General features: G+C 48.9%; 1 long non-coding RNA gene across 4 annotated transcripts in view; it reads left to right on the plus strand.

Annotated features, from left to right (window-relative positions):
• Nucleotides 1–13,176, plus strand: part of LOC147216543 (uncharacterized) — a 77,906-nt gene that overhangs the window by 24,186 nt on the left and 40,544 nt on the right. The window lies entirely within an intron of this gene.

Genomic DNA, 13,176 nt, shown 5'->3' on the forward strand with positions numbered 1-13,176 from the left:
CCCGCTCCCTCTCGCCGCTCGAGCTCTTAGGATTCCATGAGAGTTTCTTCCACTTGGCCGTCCTGTCATTGTTCCCCCTGCGTGGCCCCTTCCCTGGTTCGGGTAGCCTGGTTCACTGTGTCCTTAAACAACCCGCCAGCATGTACAGGAAAGGGGCCCCAAAGCGGGGAGTCCCATCTCTTACCTTGGTCTTGGGAGGAAACACACTCGCTGTGGAAAATCTCTATTTTGTCTGCTTCTCTTTAGATCGGCCCCGTGTGTCACAATCACCAGGCATCTTCCACGGCCTCGCTCGTTCTCCGTGAAACGCAGAAAGACGTACTGTACACGGTGTGTGTGTGTGTGTGTGTGTGTGTGTGTGTGTGTGTTTCCTTAATCACAAGATTATCCGTACTGAAGCACAATCAATTGTAAATGAACGTATTCGCCCCGATCGGGTTTTTCTCTTCTGTTTTATTACCATCGAATATGATAAATATTCTCGATTCATCCTGTAATTTTTATATACATATATAATACATTTTTTTTTTCGTCTTCTTTCAAATGTACGTGCAGGAATAGAAATAATTCATCATTATGGCAAAATGTAATTTTTTTCCAGGAACCAGACGTGCATTTCTGTCTGGCCGAGACGGTTTCTCGACATTTTTGCAGCAGCTCTTAACAAAGATGCGGCGCTGCTTTCGGGGCCCCGCCGGGATAAAGGGAAACAACCTGAATCTGCATTTGGATTCTGTTAATGCCGTCTTTCCTCCACGCCGGGGGAGACAGTAATAGGTTCACTAAATCCAGTAAGAGACGGCGGAGAGAGGCGTTTCAGTGGCGTTGCATTTCCGTGGAATATAATTTACAAGCTAAAGGGTTGATAAATCAGTTGTTGTTGTTGTTGTCGTCGTCGTCCGCGGTTGTTTCATCCACGGCAAAACAAGCGTAGGAATCACATTTCCGAGCTTTCCACGCGTCCACGGGTGAAAAACAAAGAACCCCTGCGAGTTTTCCTTTTGGAAAAAGGACAAATCCAACGTTACTGCGCTGCCAAAACACATTTTACGTCCCAGCCTCGTCCACCCGGGACTGCAAGCGGCCGCCCGTCCAGACTTTAGATTTAGAAATGCTGTTGCTCTGTAAAATCCTGGGTGTTTGGCCTCTTGGCATCTGGAAGCATACAGTCGAATGAGTGAACGTTCACAGATTATTCCGTTGAAATTAACATTTACTTTGGATTATAATCTTCATCAAAAAACTACTGAAGCAGCGTTTCGCCGAAATGTGCTTGTTGTAGCGGCTCTCCGTCGTTCGGCGCCGCTCGACGCGGCGAAGAAGAACGGGGTCGGAGAAAGGCTACGACCACAAAGTGCGGGAATAACAAAAGGTCACGTCACGGGTGCAGATGTCGTGTTTCCACTCCTCTCACCTCAGTGACTCCACGCCGCTCCAAGGCTCGCCGTCCCATTGATAACCAGAATGTGGCGTCGCCCCCCCGACGTCCGACGCCTTTTCTGAAATTCTCCTCTTCATGCAGTTTGTATGAAATGTGTATTAATGTGGCTTTATCGCCCTCGGAGAAGGATCCACACACCGGCGTGACTCAAATATCAACACACGGATTAGAACGTCGTCGTATAAAATGACTCTAACCCCGGGAACGACCACCGATGATAATCTTAATAATGATAATAACGACGACGGCGGCTTCGGGTCTGTTGTGTGTGACTTTTCCGAATATCTTAATGTGTGTGTGTCTGGGTGTTTCCTGGTGCTGCCTGCGAGCTGCTGCCTCCATTTTACAGAGCCAGACACCCTGCTTCATTTCCTCCTCCTGTCCATTTCACAAGCATCGTGTCTGGGATTCTCCTCCTCTTTTACGGACGACGGCCGTATTCCTGAACCCGGGTTCGATTTTAAAATACTAAATGGACATTTTTCCTCCGCTCAGGAAGCCGCCGCCGCCGCCGCCGCCTCATTTGCGGCGTTTTCCAGACAATGAAGTCAAACGTTTCCGATTGGTTGTTTTTTAACGAGCAGGTTAAGCGGGCCCTCCTCTCAGCTCGCACCGCTGCATATCAAGACCTGGCTGCCGAATAAGCAAATATTTAAATCGCGCCGCTTTCCGATCCACCTCGGCTCCCGGTCGCCCCGAAATCCCCGGGTCTTTTTCCGAGCCCAGACACGGGCGTCTGCCGGCAGCATGAGAGAGAGAATCCGGCTCACGCCGTGAGTCACACCTACGCCGCTCCGCCGTCAGATGAAGTCTCGGCGGCGAGCCGGCCTCGTGCACGCCGCCTCTGACCGAGACTCACCAGACCAGATGACTCATTAGACATCCGTCCTGAGTGAGTCTTCGGCTCCGGGCCGCACCAGATGATTTGGATCTCGCCCTTCAGATATCAAGAGACTCCATTAGGATGCGCCCGAATGTTCTGTATGACTCCGCACGCAATTTGGAAACGTGTCGGCGTCACACATTCGAGGCCGGCGGCGGCCGGAAGGTTCTGGCATCTTTTATCGTTGAACGCCGCGCCAATTCTATTCTAGCGGCGCTCCGAGAGAAGCTGGAGGGAACGCCTGGCGTCTCTTCTGCTGCAGGTGGCCTTCCTTCTGCAGGCCACAGTGCTGGGTTTCTCGAGGACGTCACCTCGGTGTGTGACGTGGATGGAAGACGCTTAGCGTCGTGGTTGAAGGACCCGATGAAAAGGCGGCGTGCGGAAAGCTCTGCAAAACGCCGCATCGCACTGATCAAATCCCGGCCGGAGAGGAAACTCCTCCTGACATCACGGGCGCCGCGGAAAACCTTTGGTGGTTTTGGGAGCGTGCGCGTTTTGTAAACCCCCCGCTTTTGTGAAAAATGCAATTTCAAGCAAATCAGGAGTAATCGACGAAAGCCCTTTTCGGCCGAAATGCGCACGCCTCGGGGCAGATATAAGAAAATGACAATCACGTCGCTGTCATTCCTGATATTCCTAAATGAAAGGTTACGATAAATCGGAGATTCTGTTTCGGCGCCGCGACGAAAATGCTTCATGTGAAAAATGAAAGTAGATTCCCGGATATCTGCCGGCGCAGTTGTAACTCCACTTCATCAGCGCCGACCTACAAGTGCTCTCAAAGCTTGAACTGCAGATGTTTGCCTTTCCTGCCGTTTGCTCTGCACCGTGTGTGGAAAGTAGAAACGATATATTCTACATACGGGGAAAAAGTCAGGGCTGTGTTTTTAACCCTTTCTACACCTCTTATTTAAAATCAAGATTTATTTTATTCGTTCTCATACCGGCCACTGCGACCCCGTAATGTATTTTAGCCAAGTTGCAAGAATCATATATTTGAAAGATAACTGGCTTTGGCTGGTTTTGGCAAATTCTGAATATCCCCGATAGCGTCTGTTTGCCGCAGCTGCGTCGGACACAAAGAGGGGTCGATACACCCAGTGCGCAAACAAATATCCCAACATTTGAAAACCCCGCTCCCTTAAACGTCCCCTCTCAAATCTCAAGGCTTCGCGATGATATATTTCAAATATCCAGCGTGAACGGCGTGCGCGCGGAGGCGACGGCCACGCGTGCAGGTGAAGTTTTTTCGCTGCCTCTCCTTCCTGTGTGCCGCCGCAGAGATGGTGGATGGTGGCGGATGAAGCAGCGGACATGGCGGCAGGCCAGAATCAATTGGCAGTGTAATGAGATGGCCTGGTGCCAGGTAACCATGGAGCTCCCCTCTTTGCCTGTCTACCAGTACAGAGTTCAAAATTAAACTGAATGAATGAGAGAGGGGAGGGAGGGCAGGGAAATAAGGGTCTGAAATGGCAGGAAAGAGAAAGAAATTGCAAGAGAGGAGGGCGGTTGATGAGGCTCTGTGGGCGATTTCAAAGGACTGCTATGAAATTTCACTTGAAGCCGTCCCCCGGAGAAAGGAGACGGAGCAGATGCCTTTAAATACCTGGAAATACTGTTTCAACCCCCCCTTCCCCTCCCGTATTTTGCGACGGCAAAGCACGCTGTCATATTAGAGCAGCCATCGAAGGGGAAAAAAAAAAAAAAAACAACAAAAAAAAAACGGACTCCCCGCATTTTCTTTCTTGGCGTGGTTGTCGGGCTGCCGGCTCTGCCCGGTCGGTGCTGCTGGTTTAATTTCCTGCAAACCATCTCCCCCCACCTCCTCGTGCAACATGCCCCTGTCATGGAAGATGTGTTAATATCGAGTCTCTGGCTTCATCTGTAAAAGTGATTTGCACTGGATCCAGCAGATAAATAGAAATTAAGCAATTAATACAGTAATTACAGCGTATTCTTCCTGCGGCCGTACCCCCGCTATGTCATTGTGCCGGGGCTTTTCTCAACCTCCTCTGCAAAGCTTCTTTAAGGAGCAGCGTGCCAGCAGTTACAAACACACTCGCTGCATCGCGGCGAATTTTCACGCGAGGATTGTCATCGTCAAATATACGAGCGGTGTTATGACAACGGTCGTTAACCTTTTTGTTAAAAGGTGCCGCGACAGAATCCCCTCCGCGGTGCCTGTGGTCCTTTCCAACTGAAAAAAAATCAACCGCGATTCCAAAAAAACGACGACAATAAAAAAAAAAAAAAAAAAAAAAAAAAAAAACATGAGCAGGTTGGCTTTTAGCCGCCGCTAGTGGAGCTGCGTTGCTGGAGCGGAGCAGTTACAGACTGCTAAAATAATCATTTAAAAAACAAATACAGCGCAGAATCAATCCAGCATGCTCGCAGCCACCGCAAGCACTCAAACATTTCCTGGCCGCCCTTGATTGAGGGGTGTCTGCCTGCAGAATGTCAGTAAACTTCCTCCCCGGTAAGCCGATACGGTCCATATTTTCAAGGAAAAAGAAAAGAAAAAGCCCAGAAAATAGCCCATATAGTTGAAGGATTTGTTTGTTTGCCGTTTTATGTCCCCTGAAGGACATGGCTTGGATTGGATGTCACCTGCCAAAACGCATCCACTGCTACATAGGAGTTATGAAAAGAAAAAGAAGTAAAAAAAAAAAAAAAAAAATGTTGATGCTTATGAATTACTCATATTTCAGTCCTCAGGCTTATACATGTGGTAAAATTAATTAATGGAATGTAATTTAGTGTTTAGTGTGTTTCTTTTTGTTCTTCTACAGAGTTTATTATTAGACCGGCAGCGCCTGGAGTGCAGGGAAACTAAACCAGTTTCCCAGCGGCTGCTAATAGTCACAATATTCAGAACGCCGGAACGTAACAGTTATGGAGTGTGACACTGTTTGGTTCCTTAAACCACAAGCGCCGGGATTGGGGCTGAACTTTAGGAGAATAATAACAAGTGTATGAGGATGCTAACGTCTCTCCTCCCCGCTAAAAGGCGTGGCTAAACAGGAACTGAAAAAATGGGCCGGTCATAAATCACTAATCTGATTACAGCCCGCAAAGTGTAAACGGGTGGCGAAGGGTTACGATCCACAACCCAAACACAGATAAGAACACGCAGCTAGAAATTTGTCAAACGTTTTTTTTCTTTTTTTCTCTCCCGATATCAAACGAGTTAGAAACTAAATCGCTTGTCTTCCTTTGACGGTGAGAGGAAGCCACCGAACCCATGCGGCCCGAACCCCCCGAAGCAAACCTTGTTTTATTTTGTGGCGTCCCAGCGGCGGCGGAGGCCAGCCTTAAGCACGGCTGAAAGCGCAAGGTTTTTGTTTTTCTTTTCATTATTTGCACGGAATGATTTACGGGCAGGACGCCATTCCGGCACGTAACCTTTCGCCTGCTATATTTTTAATACGTAGCATTCGCACGCGCCCAGAGCGCGATATATCCAGTGGCGTAGCGGCGCTATCAGTACAGTAAAAAAGCATGTTCAGCATGCTCTGGCACTCTCTGCCCAACGGCCCAGACTTGGAGTGCACGTCGAGAGAGACGAGACAGCGGGCCAAGATGTCTGTGGTGTGGATTAATGGGGAAGACTGGAGAAAGGGTGCCGCAGTTGTGCGTGAGCAGAATATTTGATCGGGGAAGTGAGGAGGGAACAGAGAGGGACAAGCAACCGCTAGAGATGGCAAGGATGAAAGGAGGAAAAGACATAAAAATGAATTGAAACTTCATCAAATACGCATAAATGAATTGTACGGTAATAAATCCCGACGCTGCCTAGCGTCTCCGGCCGGAGCGGGATGCTATCGTGTGCCTGGTTCGGCTTCATCGGTGAGGATCTGGATGAAATCTTCACGGGGGTTTTTCTCCGGTGCCGTGTCACAGGATAGTCAGGTAATATTTACACAAGTTATTTTCGGGTTCCCAAACAAGTGATGCATACACTCCTCCGTAGATCCAAAGAGAGCACATCTTTAAAATCACCCACATCCTGATGCTTTTAGGTGGTTAAGTTGTAAATTAAAAGACAAAAAAAACAGCAGCGCTTCCTAATCACCTGTTCAGTAACGCCTCATTTAATAGTTGGGCGAAGCAGTTTCAGGGCAGCGCCGAGAAGAAGAACGACCGCAAAGAACGAGACCTATCCTTTAGATAATTAGTACAGAACACCCCAAAATGGGCGGCGTCACAAGTAGAGGGCACTGTATCAACTCGGACGTGATCTTGCTGCTGTTGAGTCTCGCCCAGTGGCAAAATAGGTGCCCCCAGATTGCTGTTACAATAATGAAGGAGCTGAGGCAACCAAAAGCTGCGTCCGGGAGCGGTTGCGAAGGTGTCGGGCGGAAGCCGATGCGTCCCCGGCCCTTACTGATGACCTGATAAGTTGCTGTGACACAGCTACTAGCAGAGTGAGGTAGACCTGTTCCAGGAGTGACAAGGAGGTCACAATAAATCGGCACCACTTGGGTACGCCACTGCAGAAGTACAGATACGTCACCGTTGCCGGTCGACGCCAAATGGTCAGCCGACCGATATTCCGACAAGCGCCCAAATTATCCCAAAGTGGCGAGCCACAAGTGACCCAACAAATTTTGGGCGCAGTTACAACATAAAGGTCACAAACCACAAGTCACTGCGTAACGGAGGCTTGAAATTTCACAAAACGGGACAGAAATAAAGCCAAACATCCCACGGGCTAGAGTCACCCGGTTGCCGCGAGTGAGTCACAGCGCACTTCGACGTGGGAAGCCGGCTAAAGATAGAAACCCTAACCCCTGTGTGTCTATTAAGACTGGTTACTAGCCCAACTCGTCTGCGATGGCTTTTTCAGCTCAAGACGACTTAAATGCTAATCTCAGTGATTTACAGAAGCCCCGAGATCCAGCCAACCGAAATAAAGTTGAGCGCTCCCACACCCGGGATTAACACCAAAAGTAAAGTCAAAATAAAAATGATGCAAACTCTTTCACTCCCCGTTGGCTTTTATGAGGGTGTCGTCGAATCTCTGCCTTCTCCGGCTGCACGGGATCCGTCTCAAGCCATGACCTCTGTCCTAGACCAGGACCACGAGATGCACGCTGACATTACACCAGTAACCTTTGGTACATTCTGTCCAGGCCATTGGCTAAGACCGCTTGATGAGGAGCTTGTTTTGCTCAGCTGTTTTTGAGTTGGGTGAAAGTTTGCCAAAAATCTCCAAATATTCGTGAGAAAGGTTGAAGCTTCAACACAAACTAGTGAAAGCACAATGCAAACCACTAAATGTTTGCGGGAAGCTAAGCTAGACCCACGGAGGTGTCCTGCTAGCTAGCTCTTCAACAGTACAACTTAAGTCCTGATGAACGAGGTGAACCTTTGAGAAGTTTCCCCCGACATCACTGGTGCAAACCACATTGCCACAGGACACAAGAAAGAAACAGGTGTAAACCCAACGGGAAATACCATTCCAGCCTAATGGGGGGAAACGCCGAACCCCGTTCCGAGGTGGCAACGCTTATCCTCTCTTTGGGTAGCAATCTGACAAAAACAGAAAAAAAAAAAAAGGCAGAAAAACAGCCTCTGCCTGCCAGGATATTATCGACGAGTCTCCCAAAGCGCCGACCACACAAAACAACAAAACACCCGATGCGGTACCCCAAATGCTCACCAGGAAACAAACACCTACATTCTCCTATTGACAACCCAAAAAACTAACGAGACCCCAGTTAGACAACCTTAAAGTCTCCACCTGCTCCCAGCAGTGAAATACTCCAAGAGATTATACTCCAAGTATACTAGATAAAGTCAGCTTTATTAAACCAAGAAAAGCCAAAGTGAGTTGACTAAAGTGCGGACGGCGACGGGCAGCGCAGGTCGATGAGCTTGTGGGCACGTCAAGGCGTAAAACTCGGCATAGGCACAAACCTTTGAATGGAAACGCAAACTCGACCAAAACCAAAGGGTAAAGCTGCCTCAAATGCAGAAGCAAGCAGGGAGGCGGAGAGAGAAGTTGAGCTGGAGAACCTCCAAACACACTGAGGCCCTCAGGTGTCGCAGGTCAGGCTAACAAGCCACCTGCGGGCCGTAAGCCTGGACAACATCAGAAAACAAAAGGGATTTGTGCACAAAACCAAAAAACAGGGGTGCAAAACTTAACTGCAAATGCAAAATCGGGTACAAAAAAAATCAAGCTCCTTGTTTCTTCTGAGCCCCCCCTCCTCAGTTCCCCTCCCAAAAAAAAACAACTTGAAATATCGACGCGTACAGTTACACAGTTTACCTCAGCCTTTGCTCGAAGCCCGACAGAATACAGGGAATGTTTGCAAGGAAAAGGATGCCGGTGTTTCTGCGACCCGAGACGATTCCTCGCAGAATACGCTCGGGTTAATCATTCAAAGAGCCCGACGCTACGCATGTAATTATCTAAACCGTGAAAAGCCTTTTCCGAGCAGTGTTTTACGTAGCACCCGGTGTAAACATTCGTCCCCCGTGTAAAATCTTCACATATTCCGATGTCGGGTGGATGCTTTTCCTCTTGTTCCGTTCGGCGGAAGAACGGTTTCCGTCCATTGCCCTTCGTTGTCATGACTGTGATGAGAGCAGCACTTTAATGCATAATAGATCTGTTTTTAGCCAAACCCTCCGACAGTACGTACGCGCCACGCTTTACGTGCGGACCTACATTCGTTGCGAGCGATTTCCAGCGATGTGGCACTCCGAGCTGCGACCGAACGGAACCTCGGCGATATTTCCGGTCCAAGTTGATTGTCCAAGCTGCTCACATGATACAACAAACAGGGACAAACAGACTGGGCTGTAGGCGGTTATTATGTTTTAACTGCTATATCCAAATCATTAAAATCAGCTATTTGCTCCCATGGGATGCTTATTTTCTCTGGTCCCAGTCTTGCGAGGAACATCTCTCAACATGCTAATAGTTGGGGAAGCACCAGCTGCCCTGGTGTTGCGCCGTAACAATGACAAGCCTGAATGTTGACAATTACGTTTCTACAAACTTCCTAATTTCCAGACAGGAATATGACTCAACTCTGAATCACAGTTGGAACGCATGGAGAGCTTCCAAAGAATCAGTGACAGTGACAAGCACAAAGAAGGCTACGCCACTGGTCCTGCTTGTGTTGCCAGCTGTTATTTACCTCCAAATATCGCTGCCGTTCTGCTGCTGGCATTCTCAGCTCGCTAGTGTACAAAGCTGTAGGCATGCCGGATAATTGTATCACAGCCGTTTTAACATGACTCAATGAAAACCGAATTAGCCAGCGCGCTAACTCGACGTTATACAGGCGGGACGTGACCGCCGGCGCGCCGAGTTTTGATTTGTGCCAAGCAAGAGCAACGAAAGGCCTCACCCTGACCCGGGTCCAAACGTCTTCTTCTTCTTCATCTTCTTCTTCTTTCGGCTTTCCCCTTCAGGTGTCGCCACAGCGAGTCCACTTTCTCCATCTAACCCTATTCTCTGGATCCTCCTCTCTCACACCAACTACCTTCATATCTTCTCTCACGACGTCCATAAATCTTCTCTTTGGTCTTCCTCCAGACCTCCAATTCCAGCATCCATCCACCAATATATTCTCTATCCCTCCTCTGTCCATGACTCGACCATCTCAGTCTGGCTTCTCTGACCTTCTCTCCAAAACATCTAACATGTGCCGTCCCTCTGATAGACTCATTCCTGATCCTCTCCATCCTGGTCACTCCCAAAGAGAACCTCAACATCTTCATCTCTGCGACCTCTAGTTCTGCCTGCTGTCTTTTGGTCATTGGAACAGTTTCTAGTCCAAACATCATCTCTGGTCTCACCACCATCTTGTACACCTTTCCTTTCCTTCTGGCCGATAGTCTTCTATCACATAGAACCCCTACCCGGGTCCGGACGTGTTTTCCCCATTTCACCCGCCGCCCTCCCGTTTCATTGGAGGCTCTGCGTACAGCGACCGTCCCCCGCCGCCGCCGCCTGGAATCGGCGTCCTCCCGCTGTTTATGAGCGGAGATGTTGACGGACACCACGCGCAGGTGCTTGATCATTTCAACGGCTGGATCACAGAAACACTATTGATTTTACTGACCTACAAAAAACAAGGAAACAACTGAATTGCTGCCCGGCGCTGCGATTCGGTCAATGGTTTTTTTTTTTAGTCCATTTTGCTTGTTTCTACACCGGTCTCGGTCCTTGCACTGCAACGGCCCGGAGTTTCTAGTCCCTCAACCAGAAGGAGTTAAATCTCGACGATGACAACGGAGATGTGTTTGTTCCTCAGACTCCAATTTGAAGTCTGGAGCCCTGATTGTATCCGCATAGTTGCACTCTGCTAGAAGCTGCTCATAGCGCCGAAGAAGTTGGGGTCAGGATCCCCGCCGTGCGTCCTCTTTACCAGATCTTCCACAGCCAGAGGAGAAAAGACATGGCGGGTTTGACACTACCTCCAAGATGGAGGTCGATTATCTTCTCATTGTTGCTCCATCATGGCGTCTCACAAAGAGATGTTTTCTTCTTAAAACCTGAATGGTCGCGCTGAGTCGGGTTGTACTTCTGGCTCTGGAAAAAAATAAAAAAATAGGCGGTGGTATTTTTTGCCCGCTGTTGCCAGGCCAATTTATTTTGCTGTCTCCCCCAGGCTTAGAGAGGGGAGCGCACCTTGTTAGAGGCTCGGGGTCAGACCCATGTCAATTGCTCTGTTTTCTTCAACCTTCTGTTTTGGAGAGGGCCCTTGTCTGTGGTCGGCACGGCGACAAGGTTTTTGGCAATATCCCGAAAGTCAAATCTGTTCATTTAGATTCAAGTGGTGACCGTGAAGCAGACAGCGGCCAATTGTCATGCTGTGGCGAAACTAGCATGCGGGACAATTCATATCCTGTGTCCGGCATGTGTCCCTTACTTCAAACCGACAAACCCTTGTACATCGCGGCTGAATTTGAGGGCGAAGTGTAAACGTGGGCGGCGAGCCTTCGAGTCGGCGTTATTTCATGCGTTTTGACCGATTCCATTTACGGGCCGGTCGCTGCTTTAGACTTGGGTTGCTTTAGACAGGGTCACGCGCTACCGAGCCTGAATGTGTCCAAACAACCGACTGTTTTCGATTACAAACTGAGCTCGGGTCGTGGCCAGTTTGAGGGATCAGCGCTTGAGCCGCTATCATCCATTTAGCGTGAATTTAGAACGTGACGTCACATTTTACTCGGGGGCCAGTTTGCCGACGCGTGCGGCGGGGGTCGCGTTAACCGAATAAAAGATGAGGTCGGCTATAGGTTGTAAATTCAGGCTCTGTTTATTTTCGGAGAAGCTGTGACGCGAGCGGTTTGCAGCCGGCGGTGGATCCGCCTTAACGTTCACGCGACCCGTAGCCGATCGGCTGATTAGTGTACGTCCTCCGAGTGAATGGACAAAGGATCGAATTAGAGATGCACTTATACCAGAATCATCTGATTCTAATGAAAGTCCAGAGCCTGCCGGGTCTCGGCGGGTCCAAAAGTCCAACATGTTAGACACAGTGGAGAACACCGCCGGATCGCAAGGCTGAGCTTTTTTGTTTACGAACCAGTTCAGGAGACGGTCGAGAAAACCCGCAGTTAGTGAACCCTTTTTAGTGAATCAAGTAGTTCTCATAAGGAAAGGAAATCCAGAGTGCCTGAAGTGGCCGTCCGTCTGGTAAAAGCTTGAAAAAATCTCGATTGGCAAAAAAGCAACAGATGAATGAGCGTATCTTTACATTGGCCACGATACAGCGGAGAGGGAAGAACCTGTGAGAACAGGCAGGCAAAGGATATATTTCCATTTCCCACCACAATAGACGGAAGTTAGAGCTGCGGTGGCGGTAAACTGTGGCTCAGGAAACAGACGAGGTTTTCGTTTTCTCTTCTGCCGTACAGTCGCCTCACCTGGACTCGTCGTTTTCCTGGAGTCGGTGTGCTGTAATTGGGTGTTCTGCCCACAAGGGGGTGGCCATTCTCGTAGCATCGCCAGAGCAACGGCGGCTCCAAGATGTTTGTGAATAAATAGAGGACTAAGTTCCGAAAGGAACAGTCGTAACCCGTCTTTATTCCCAACAAAGAATAACATCATTTACCGGACCATTGAGACGATAGAGTGACGGGGAGGTTCTGCTAACAGGACGTCCTCTGATTTTTATGCTATTAATCGAAACGCACGAATAGCAAAGCGGCCGCTGTAGCTTGGATTTCATGCGTACGTCGGTTGCCCACATTCCCCGGTGTCCTGCTCTGAGTTGCTGTACGAACCACTAATTTCATCACTTTATCAATAATGGTTTTCCCGGCAGGGCCCTCGTGCCGGTTTTGCCTGCTTCTCGCGGCGTCTTTTGCTGGAGTTTTACATTTTCTTTTGCATGATTTCCATAGTCTTTCTAGACTAACCTTCTCATTTTCTATCCAATTTGACTATCTTCCCCCCCCCCCTTTTGTATTCTCTTTGTTGTCCTTTTTTGGAAAGTCCTACCATCACTGACAATAATGCTGTCAGACAGTGATGTGAGAGAGGTGTAACCATGGTAACTGAAGTGCACATGTGTTGCATTATAACAGTAACGACTGCGAAAGCCGTGAAACACTGGATCAACCCGGGAGGCTTTGTGCAACCCTCCTAAATAGATGCTGTAGCTATAACAATCACTCTTGGCACTGGAGCAGGTATCCAAGGTAGAGCGTGCCTTCCTGCTCCGAGCCCCGTACGCCGGGTACCGTCCTGGAAGGGGGGGCCAAATGAAAGCTTGATCCAGATTGGCCCGACTAAGTCCCCGTACTCTCTATAACTCTATATAACTCTACGTAATCAAGGACACTCCAGAGTTTTTGAGTTGTTTTTTCTTTTTCTGGAGCTTAA

The sequence above is a fragment of the Fistularia commersonii genome, chromosome 29 (assembly GCF_037954325.1).
Source record: "Fistularia commersonii isolate RoL2024-O1a breed Wild chromosome 29, RoL_Fcom_v1.0, whole genome shotgun sequence".
Lineage (NCBI taxonomy): Eukaryota > Metazoa > Chordata > Actinopteri > Syngnathiformes > Fistulariidae > Fistularia > Fistularia commersonii.